At 41.7% G+C, this 11116-nt stretch overlaps 1 long non-coding RNA gene across 1 annotated transcript; it reads left to right on the forward strand.

Moving 5' to 3' along the window:
- The first annotated feature begins 508 nt into the window (after positions 1-508).
- Positions 509-3909, forward strand: LOC138407074 (uncharacterized). Its single transcript, XR_011240509.1, has 2 exons — positions 509-2359; positions 2974-3909. It is a non-coding gene; the product is annotated as an uncharacterized lncRNA (long non-coding RNA).
- Positions 3910-11116: the final 7207 nt, after the last annotated feature.

Raw genomic sequence — 11116 nt, forward strand, 5'->3', positions numbered from 1 at the left:
TGAATCCATTAACATCATTGCAATGATATATTGCAGTTGTAAACCCCCCCCCCGGTCGGCTCCGACACAAACTGCGCTGCAGGCTTTAATATTTGTCACCACTGACGTCTCACACACCTATGCCGTGTCGGACTCATGCGTCTTTACACCGTAAATTCCTCTGGTCCAACCGCTCAGTGTAAATGTCAAGAAACTAATTTGTCTGTTTGAAGAAACACTGTTAAATTCCAATTACACTCCCCAAGTTCACCACAGCCCGCTCTATCTCCAGCTGCTCGCCTAATTGATTAATAGCAGTAATTGCTAATACATAATGGATAATAATGGTAAAATCATAATTTGTAATGAGAAGGTCTTCAGCAGTTTTCCCATTAAACTGTCAGAGCAAAGGATTTAACAGAATATGGATGCAAAGAACCTGTTGTGTCATTTAATGAGCAAAAATGACACTTTTAAAAGTGATTCTTTTTAATCTTGCAAATAATCAATAATATAAACCTCAGTTAAACAGAGGATAATGACACAATCATTTACAAAAGAATGCAGCACTGGTCCTTGTTCACATGTTCATTCAACTTTCTCCAAAGACAAAAGGATAGAAAATCAATGTCATAAACATTTTACATGAACCCAGGCTCGCTGCACAAACAAGCCTCTGTGTCAATAATTTGGCTGAAAAACAGAATCATTTATATGGAGCGCGTAGAAGCCTCGGGGTCGAACCGAGATGCCAGGTGAGGGGGTCAGGGTTTTAAAAGACTGTGGCGCATTGAGGGTTAAAGTGTCGAGCAGACATTCTGCACTTTTCTGTCACCCTCTCATAGAAGCCCTGGGGAACTGGAGCAGCAGTCTCATCCAAGCCTTATTAGGAATCCAAACAGACTGCTGCTCACTGCCCCGTGTACCTTATAAAAGATGTTGAAATCCCAATAAAGGTGAGAGGAAATGCCGCCTGGATGCTTAAGTGGCCGTCCTGGACAGCCACCTGCATCTATTCCTGTCTTCTGTGTCTTAATTAAGATACAGATGTCGGTTAATGAGAGTGGATGCCACTAATGAGTGATGCTAAATCCAATGGGTCACAGTTGGCAGTGCCACATGTGCTATTTTTGATCATGCTGGCTAGTGTCTCCCTGCCTCTGAAAGTACAGACATTATTCCGAGCCCAGTCTTTTTACTTAATAATTTATTTATTCATCGTTTGTTTTGTTTCATTTTCCTCCCTGTGCTGGGTTTTTCATATTTAGTCACATTTCTGGCTGTTAGTTGCTTTACATTACAGCTATTTTGCTATATTTCAGAGTTTAAGACCATTTAAAGTCATTATTTTTTCACCAACCTCCTTATCCAACAAGAGCAGCGGAGCAGCTTCATATGACAGGATAGAAAAACTCATTTCACCTCTCACACACAACATTGCAATTGAATGACTTTTCCCTTTTAAAGCTCAGCACAGCACTTCTTCTTTCCACTCTTTCCACTGCGTATTGCTTTTTTTTTTTATGGACAGCGGTAAAGTTGATGTCAGTATGACATTAAATTGCCTGTAAATATGTGTGAATGCACGCAACCGATAACCCTGCAGAGTCTGAGGTGGATAAATGAGGAATTCATTTATGGGGGGGTGGAGAACAGGCTGTTAAGCCGCTCTTCTTTGCACACTTCTCTGGATTCAGCTTCACTGAACGAAACTGTGAGATGGCATCGTGATTCACATGGCATCCTCTGAATTGCACACAAAACTCCCACTATGCTGGGGAGTTCTTGCTAATCCAAGACCTTCATAAAGCATGTGTTAGGCCTTAGCAACACATCTGTCATTCTGACGTCTGCTAGCATGGTCTGGACTGTCGGTTTCTAATCCATCTGTGCTCTGCAGAGACAGTCTGCTGCCAACTGGATCTTTGCTAAGCCTTTGGAGGAGCTGACTGAACAGCAGCTCCTGCCAACTTTCTGAAAGTTTTTATTTATATCTTATCGTTCATTTGACCATTTCCAGATTTTTTTTCTCTCTCCCTGTTTCCTGTTTTTTTAACAGTTGCCTGGTTAAGTGAGTGTGTTGACAAATGTTTTCTCTGATGAATCAGACGCTTGTGCTATTTGCTTTGATGTTGCTCGGAAATCAGGAGTCCATGGAACGAGGGTAACTTTAATCCCAAGCACCACAGGCAAAATAAGGCCAATGGCTTTGATCTCCCTCATGCAAAAAACCCCAGCAATTTTCCACTGCAATGTCACTGTGCTGGTAATATTGGATTAAAAACTCCCTCTTTTCTTCTGCTGTCCACTCATGTGTGGCCGAAGGGTTGGATGAAGTCTGTCAGAGACGCTTCAGCAAACTGCACAATAGAGATAGAGGGTGAGAGAGACAGAGGCAAGCGATTTTGACATATCTTCTTCTGTGCCACCGTGAGGCAATTCAGCACTGCAGAACAACATTTTCACATCAGTGTAAAAAACTTGACGGGCACCATTTGTTGATGGAAAACCTTTTTGTGATATTTCACCCCTTAGTTGCACCAAGCTAAGTGCTGCAGTTAAGGTTGTATAATGGTAATGGCTAGATGTAAAGATGAGCGCGTACCTGTGCCTCAGGGGTAAGCACGCTACGAATTGGAGAGTGCTTCTAAAGGGCAGTGCCCGGCACTTTTCCCAAGGTATCAGAGGTCAGGGAGCTCATTCGCAGCGCATTCCAATGAAAGAGCAGCGTCAATTATACAGCAGGGAAGTCACACAGCCACAGCAGTGTGACGTTTAGATAATGAGTCATTACCAGAAATTAACAGCCGTGGTGATGGGCCTTCTAATAGCACATGATGGATCCGGTAATAGGTTTTCAACAAGTGTTCATATTGTCATAACCAGTTTCATTACCAAAAGTATCTCAGGCACTTCTCAACCTCAAAATGGCTCTTGCACTAATTTCAAAAGACAAACGAGTCCATTTTTGCAATTTCTTTTCCTGTTGTGAAGATAATGAAGACTGGAGTTTGAGGCTGAGCTGCCGATGGAGCGCAGAGTCCTCGTCCATCTCAGACCATACAAGTGATGAACAGACTTTGGGTAATATAAAAGGTGTTGCTTATGCATTATCACCCGACTCTGCTGTGACCGTAAGTTTTACTTTTCAGCTTATGTTCGTCAGCAGAATTCTGCAAAAAATAATGAGCAAATTTCCAAGAATCTTAGTGGAAGGATGGGACATTGGCCAAGAAAGAATGCTTTAAATTTTGGTGCGGATCCAGATTTTTTTTTTATCACTTCCTTATTCATTGTGAGATGAGGTATTTTTTTCACCTACTTTCTAGGAAATATTTAATGGATCCAAAATCAGGCATATTTAGTAGAGCTGATATCTGACTGCAATATGGTGGTGCTTGCTTGAAATTATGCGGTCTGTTTGGCCATGGCGGAGGTATTCGATCTCTTTTATTCACAGTTTATTTTTAAGGACAAGTGTATTAAAGGTACAGTGTGTAGAATTTTGTGATGTCTAGTGTTGAAATTGCTTGTTGCAGCTGAGCACCCCTCACCTCACCGTCCCCTTGCAAACGTGAAAAAGAACCTGTGGTAGCTTCAGTTGTCATAAAAACTCAAAAGATGTTTAGTTTGTTCAGTCTGGACTAATGTAAAAAACATGGCGGCCTCCATAGAGAGGACCCCCTCGAAGTAAATATACAGTATTTAAATATAAAGGGCCTTTTCTGGGCTAAAGAAAACAACAATCCATATAATTTAGATTCATACATATTAGTAAAAACATCATGAGGATTATTCTACATTAAATATCTGACAATAGCTCCTTTTCACCAAAATCTTACACACTGGACCTTTAACTTCTTTGGTGACATGAGTGAGTGTAAAATATTTGGATACATAAAATGAATAAAATGAAAAAAAGATTCCTAATTTCATTTTTCCCTGCGTATATTTTGCCTCTGAATGCTTTTGAACATTTTCCCCCTGCCAACATATTTGCTTACACATTTCCTCAAAGACTTGCACCCTTAGCGGAGGTTGTACTTATCATTTAGATGTGGCTTTCATCATCATCTAATGTAAGAAAAAGTGACAAGTCTGGATGCCAAAATCAGATGGTATCAAACCATCAGAAAAGATTTACAGTGTGTGAGGGTCGCTCAGTGATTATAGATCTACACAAGTCTGAGCTGCAAAGCAAAGCAGCAGATGGGGACCCAGCAGGAGACGGTGACAGTAGATGCACATATTTTTAGGCTTTATGTGGACATATTGTGTGGTTTGGTGAAATAATGAAATTTTAACATCATGTTGGAATGCCAAGCATATGGCTATAAAAGTCTGTTATGGACCGTGATGCTGCATCAGATGGGCTTCGGAGATCGGCACAGAAAATGATAAAGATTGCATTTCAGAGAATAGGGGAGCAAGAGGCTTAACCCCTGACACGGTGTGGGTACAGAGAATGAGCTGTCTCTCTTCAGGAGCGAGCTGCTTTCCTATTTTGGGGCTGAGTAAGAGATTCTGGGCGAGACGTGGCAGAGGCAAGAGATGTAGAGGAAATTGGAGTGGCGCAGTTTGAGACGGCAAGGTGAGGGGTGTGACGGAGAGTGCAACAGAGACGGATATCAGGTCATATTTAATCACCGAGTGGACAGCAAAGAGGGGAGGAAGCGATGAAAGGCCGTCAGAGAGAGCATGAAGTAGCATCATTCCAAAGCTCTTAAAAGAGACTGTCAACACCGGGACACTGCGTTGACCCGTTCTCAAAAAAGGACCTGAGGGAGGACGAACACAAACAGATGAATTATGTCATACCTGTGTGTAATACCAGAGTTTGAGGAAAAATCCCCACATACCCTCAGACAACGATGTGTATGTCTCTGCTGCTTTGAAATCTTAAATGCAAGATTTGGATTAACTCAACTAACAAAATGTAATAAATGTGGAAATGCTTTGGAAAGCATTTTCCCCCAGTTGTGATTGGATTACCACCAGATTTATAAATCCTTACACTTTTGCAAAATATAGTGGATATTTCGTTTTTTAAATTCATCCATTAATCAGAATCCATATTCTCATTCAGCAAAGTTTATTTTCAACTAACGATAGATAATATACTATAGAAAGTGTATTTTACAGAATAAACAATGCAGAAAATATGTTCATTACCTTTACATTTTATGTTGGGATTTCATTACTACAGGTTCAGTTGTAATTGTTGTTATTCATGTGAAGTTTATGGTTCAATTGTAAAATCAAGCTTCAGTTACATTTCTTTGTCATAAAGTTTTGATAAGAACATCGGTATCTGCCTCAGCTCCCAAAAATGATTGAACTATTCCACCACTGATATATCAGAAGTAAACAAAATTCAATGTCCTTTCAATTAATTTGCTATAAACTCAATAGCTAACGCTACAAGTTGTGTTATTGTTTGCGTGTGGACGTATAATTCAAAGACCGAAAAGAGAGCACAGGCTCCAAATTTATCGCTGTCTGATTCTATAGCAACCAATCTCTCACAGTTGTCCGGCAATCTTGAATGTTTCTGATCCCCTGCAACACCATATCTGCCCCCATCGATCACAGCGGATGGTTTGGTCCAGATCCCGCCTTTTAAGATGGATGAATTCACTGAGATACGGTTTCTTACCACGCGTAATGAAACGATCGATGAGGCACAGATACACAATATATTCCTCACGCCTCATGTGAACCACTGCAATCATGTGCATTGTGTTTTGTTTTTTTTTTGAGCAGTGACTTTATGTTTTGACTCGGTTGCCTTTCTTCTTCAGCGCAGACGGATTTGCAAAGACGAGATGAAATTTGTTGGCGAGCAGCAGGTGGTTGGGTTAATTGCCCACAGTGCTGGTTGGAGAGAAAGTGTCTTGCTGAGCGTGGAGTGCCTTTCGTACTGGCAAAGCTTGAGTCCGGATAAAAAACAGCCATAAGCATATTGTCATCTCCCACCTCGCCACCCTAATCAGTGCTGCTATGCACTCCCATTGTTCATCTCAACTGGCTCGCTTCCCAGAGGAATTCTTCCTTCCTCTCTATCCTTTTTTCTCTTTTCCATTGCCACCCACCACCCACATTCTCATTCTGTTCCTTTCAATCCCTTTTATCTCCAAATTCAAATTCCTTTCTCTTTCTCTCTGTTCCAAATTCCGCTGAATCTCCCTCCCTCGTCCTCAACATTGAATTCCCATTTCTCCGGATCAATCCTACCATCTCCTTCTTTTCTTTTTTTCTCCTTCATCCGATCCTGTTATGTCTCCCCCACTTTGCCCCAGCACTTTCTCGCTCTTTCTCTTCCCCCTTCTCCCTATCCTCTTTTTCCATTTCTTTCTGGAGGAGCGGGATATTGACGTACACACACACAGAGCTCTGAGTGGTTCTTAAGCTGCTCTGAACGATCTGCAGGCCTCCCTCCATTGTCCCAGAAACTGTCGAAGGAGACTTGATTTTCTAAGGCTTATCCCACCAGCCCTACCAGTGCCATGTCCATAAAAAGATGGCGAGAGGTTTGATTATATTGCAGCAGAGATGTTTCACTTAGAAAAGTCTGGATATACAGTAATCAAAAGGTAGTTAATTTTGATATTTTGAAAATTAGATACAAAGGTAGTCAAAGTAAAATAAACTGGCAAAATGTGAGTACATTTTATACCTAAGGGTGAAAATTGCCAGTAAAATCTACAAAAGTATTCTTTATCTGCCAATTCTTACTAGTAAGTAAAAATTACATATAATATCTGTGTGGAAATTGTTACCAAGCTTTTCTTAAGTAAATCTCACTCGAAATATTTTTCCTTGTGTGCTCTTCCGACATAAACATTATGATGTGACAGAAGCATGAAAAGCAGACAATGTCCTCTTCATAAAAACGGCAACTTGATTTCTTCAACCCTTTAAACAACTCAAGTTTACGTCTTCCTCGTGTGGGTCTAGTACAAACAGCCAATGCAGTGTTTTCTAGCCTTAGCCGTGATTACATTGACTGTTAGATCAATAGGATGGCATCAATTTTGAGTCGATATACACTTTGTCCTTTCCAACATTGGCCTGATGTTGTCTTTTTCCAATCAAGTCAAAGGGACTTTATTGCAGTGTGCAGATACTGTTTTTGTTCCAAATACAGAGAGTGGATCCACTGTAGAATGCCTGATTTCAACTATGATTAGTTTTTTATATGTTATGTCGGTTTGTTTGCCCCAGTTTTGTTGGTAACTTTGCATGCAACTACTGAAACACACAAGTCAGGGAAATGTACTTTAACTTTGTGATAGTTCCCTGAACATAACATTTTCAACAACTTTACCTTTGGACAAAGTGCACTTTCTGTAATAACATGTATTATCCGGCAAGTTTTTCTAATATGAGTTAGGACCGTTTATACCACTATAGCAGTGTATAAATTACAGCTTTGGCTGCTCTGTAAATTAAGTATATTTATACAGACTCCGGCTGCAGGTGCCAGCCCGTTAGCTGGCAAGCATTGGATATATTGCATAAAAATAGCCCATTTTCTTAAATCTCTGAATGCCGCGGTTTGTTATGGTGGTATTAGAGACAGGAGGCATCATCATTAAAGAAACATCTTTGAAGTGGTTTTCAAAGGTGCATGAATGTGGAGGCAGGTGGACATAGGTGACGGTTGGTTCAGTATCATCTGAATTATATTTGCTTGCAAACAAGCAGATTCCTTCCACTGATATATTTTTTTTTATGTCTTATTCCCATTAAACTTCCTATCTATCTATCTATTTCTTTAACCAGTAAAACCACTTAAACTGTGGCTCGCTCACTCTATCCCTCACCATCAGCTCTACTGGGAGATTTTAAGTTTTAAGCATTGTAATACACAGCCAGACAATGTCATGTGCAGGTACCTGCAGGGCATGCAGTACTCAACAAGGCAGGGAGACTGCAGTCTGACCTGCCGCTCGGTCACTGCTGAGCATAGGAGAAATGCATGCGTGCACTTTCAAAGTTTCTGCGAATTTGGTTTCTATGGCTCGCTTATTGGGCATATTAATCAGGGTATTAATTTTGCACTTGTTGGTAAGCCGATTATTTATTTTCATGTAAACAAAGCTTTTGTTGTTCACGTTACATTCCCCCTAGTTTTTTTTGTGGGAACTCTACAGCTTCAAACTGCACCTATGGTGGCATCTGGTGGTGAGGTTGCAAATTGCAGCGGACAGATAACCCCAACCCTTTTGGCCTTCAGGTCATGTCAAAATGTGAAAGGCCCTCTGTAGAGTCTAGTTTCTGATTTCTTTTATGGGCGCCTGTAGAAAATGGTGGTGAAACATAGATCCCAACTTAATCCACAATTTAGATCCCCAAACAATGGTTCAAATTCAATGCTGCATGAATAATCACATCGATTCATCCTCTGTAATTCAGACAGACATGCTTAGTATCCGTGGACACTTTGTGATCTTGACTGAATTTAAAATAGAGTTCTGTTGAGTATCAAAGAAATGTGAGCATGCACCGTGCATCTGTAATGTTGCTCAGACCAGGCAAGGTAGAGGAGGTGAAAGCCGGGGTATGGAGAGGTATGGCGAGCAGGTCCACTCTTTACATAAATGTCAGATTGTATAAACTGAAAATGTATCTCATGACCCGCATGCACAGTGACATTTCTTTTCTCAGCAGACTCGTCTGTGTTTTTTTTTTTTTTAATTAACACTTTGTCATTCTATTTCTCTGCTCAACCTTTCTCTTCAAAGTGTCATAAAAGGCACCCATCATGGCTGGCGATCAAAGAGCAACAACTTAAGAGCTCACTCTCTGTTGTGCCAGTGTCATTTTCAGTTTCAACAATGCAACAACAGAGACCTTCAAAACTTTCGGCCACCCTTGATGAACACGCACTAACTTCACATACTCGACTCTGGAGAACGCAGCCTTGTGTCAGGTTTTGGCTTATTGTCTGGTGTTTTGATGCGTACATGTCACAACATTGGATTAGAAGTGACTGAAAATGACTGTGGAACACAATATGAGTAAAAGTAATAACCCAAATAGAAATTATGAACCTTAATAGCATGCATAATGAATGTGTGAAAGACTATATGATTAATATTCCCTTCTTTGGCTGTCATCCTGGTGCCCATCGTGAGCCCAACCAAGTGTGTTTTGTATTTTTCAGGTGGTAGCCGTTACAGTTATCACTTTTGTTTTCTTTTACAAGTTTACAATAACCACATTTTGAACTCAATTTGCAGAACTGAGAAAAAAAAATCCCACTGGTTTCTAAAGGGCAAATTTAGAAGCTGGTTTCAGGCAAACATAATGAGCTTGTACTGAAATACTAATCAGAAACGTGTCAAATTTTCCTCTTGTGTCACCGGCATTAGTCTTATTTGTAATTAATCGTCAAGAATAAGTATGGAGGCAGAAAAACTCTTCCGGTGTGTTTACGGTGTATCTGCTGTGGGAACGCAACACATTACTTATAGATCTAATGGTGTCAGGGCTGGCTGTCAGTGTCAGGGAGGATGTGGATTTTTGCAGCGGTGAACATGAATTGTCCATACAGCGAGGAGCCGGTCTGTCAGAGATGCATCAGAGAGGGGATTGTGTCTCTCTGACGGGGACACAGAGGATAGAGCCATGCTTGAAAGGTTGAGGTATTGAATTTTACTTCCTGACAGCTGAGTGACCTTTCAGCTCTCGAGGGGGGACGAGACATAGATGGATTTTGCAGTGGTCCGCCTTGCTCTCCGCTGCTCCTCCCACAGGGTTAAGAATTAATGCTCCTTTCTACCTCTCTGCTGAGCAAGGAGACTCGAGCTGAACTGCATCGCCCGGCACCCGAGTGCAATGCGGCGATACACGAGGAATGAAGCACCCTTGCGAGTACAAGTGGTTGTTCTCATGTGAACTTGAGCAGTTAAAGGAGAACGATGTGAATTACAATGAGACGTGAGCCAGTTGTCTTGCTCATTTCTATTGCAACAGCTGAAGAGAAGAACCTGGCACTGCGTTGAACCTGGAAGCGTCTGGACAGTTCAAGAAGAGGGACAACGCACCCACACAGTAGACTGCACCCTGTTCTCATCGACGCCCTTTTTCCCTGTTCACACCTCAGAAGAACTGCTATTCATAAATATAGTCAGCGTGACTGGGCCAGATCCCATGATAATGGCCAGAATACCAATGAGACTCGTCCTGACTCTCAGACTGCAAGGCTGCTCTCCTCTTCTCTGGCGCCTCTGGGCAGAATTTACAATCTCACATCTCTTTTCAGTGGCTGTAAGGTGAAAGTTACAAATCACGGTTTCATCTGACACCCCGGCTAACTCTCCGCAGGATCACCTGGTGTCATTAGGAGATACGAGATAAGAATACGTCTCAATGAGCAGACTTGCTTTATCTCTAGCTGTAACGCAGTTCATCCTTAAACCGACAAAATGAGCTCCGAGCAGTATTTTCTTTTCCCTTCAAAGTTCACAGACTCTTGGCTTTTCTAGTGCTGTCGTGCTTTTCTGCTGTGGAGTGGGCGAGGACGACTTAGAGCTGCTTAGGCAGTGCAGTCACGTCCCGTTGGTCTTGCTGGCAAAGTGACCAAGTGCTGAGAATGATAGAGTTGAAATGACAGCAAGTGATTTCATTCTCCATCTATCTTTCAAGGCATCACACACAGCGGCCAGTGGCGTTGCGCCTGTCTATGCTCCATTACTCCATCCGGCCAATGAGCCATCTACATGAAGGGCCTCATTGATTCCGCTTTACGCATTCTTTGTGAAAATATACAGAGTCAGGGGGAAGTTAAATACTGATACATCAAGAGGTGGTTCAATGGACGAAGACAATAACCAGCTGGTGGAACGACAAGGCAGAAAACCGCAGCTCACGATGCGTTTGTACTTTTTCACGGGGGATTTAATTGGCAGATCATTGGTAAAGATCCAGAGTCTTGCTCAGGGAGACTCAAGCAGGAGGGATCCTCGCCTACGCGAGGGTCTGAGCCCAGATCATCCAGCTAAAGGCAAAGTCTCAGCTCTCGCTGAGCCGCCACACTGCTGCAGTATTTACCATTCACAGTATTTAGAGCATTCCCATAAATTCTTCATGAGCGTGTCAAAATATTGTTCTGAAAAATCACTTGTATATT

Source organism: Paralichthys olivaceus, chromosome 24 (assembly GCF_024713975.1).
Source record: "Paralichthys olivaceus isolate ysfri-2021 chromosome 24, ASM2471397v2, whole genome shotgun sequence".
NCBI classification, from domain to species: domain Eukaryota; kingdom Metazoa; phylum Chordata; class Actinopteri; order Pleuronectiformes; family Paralichthyidae; genus Paralichthys; species Paralichthys olivaceus.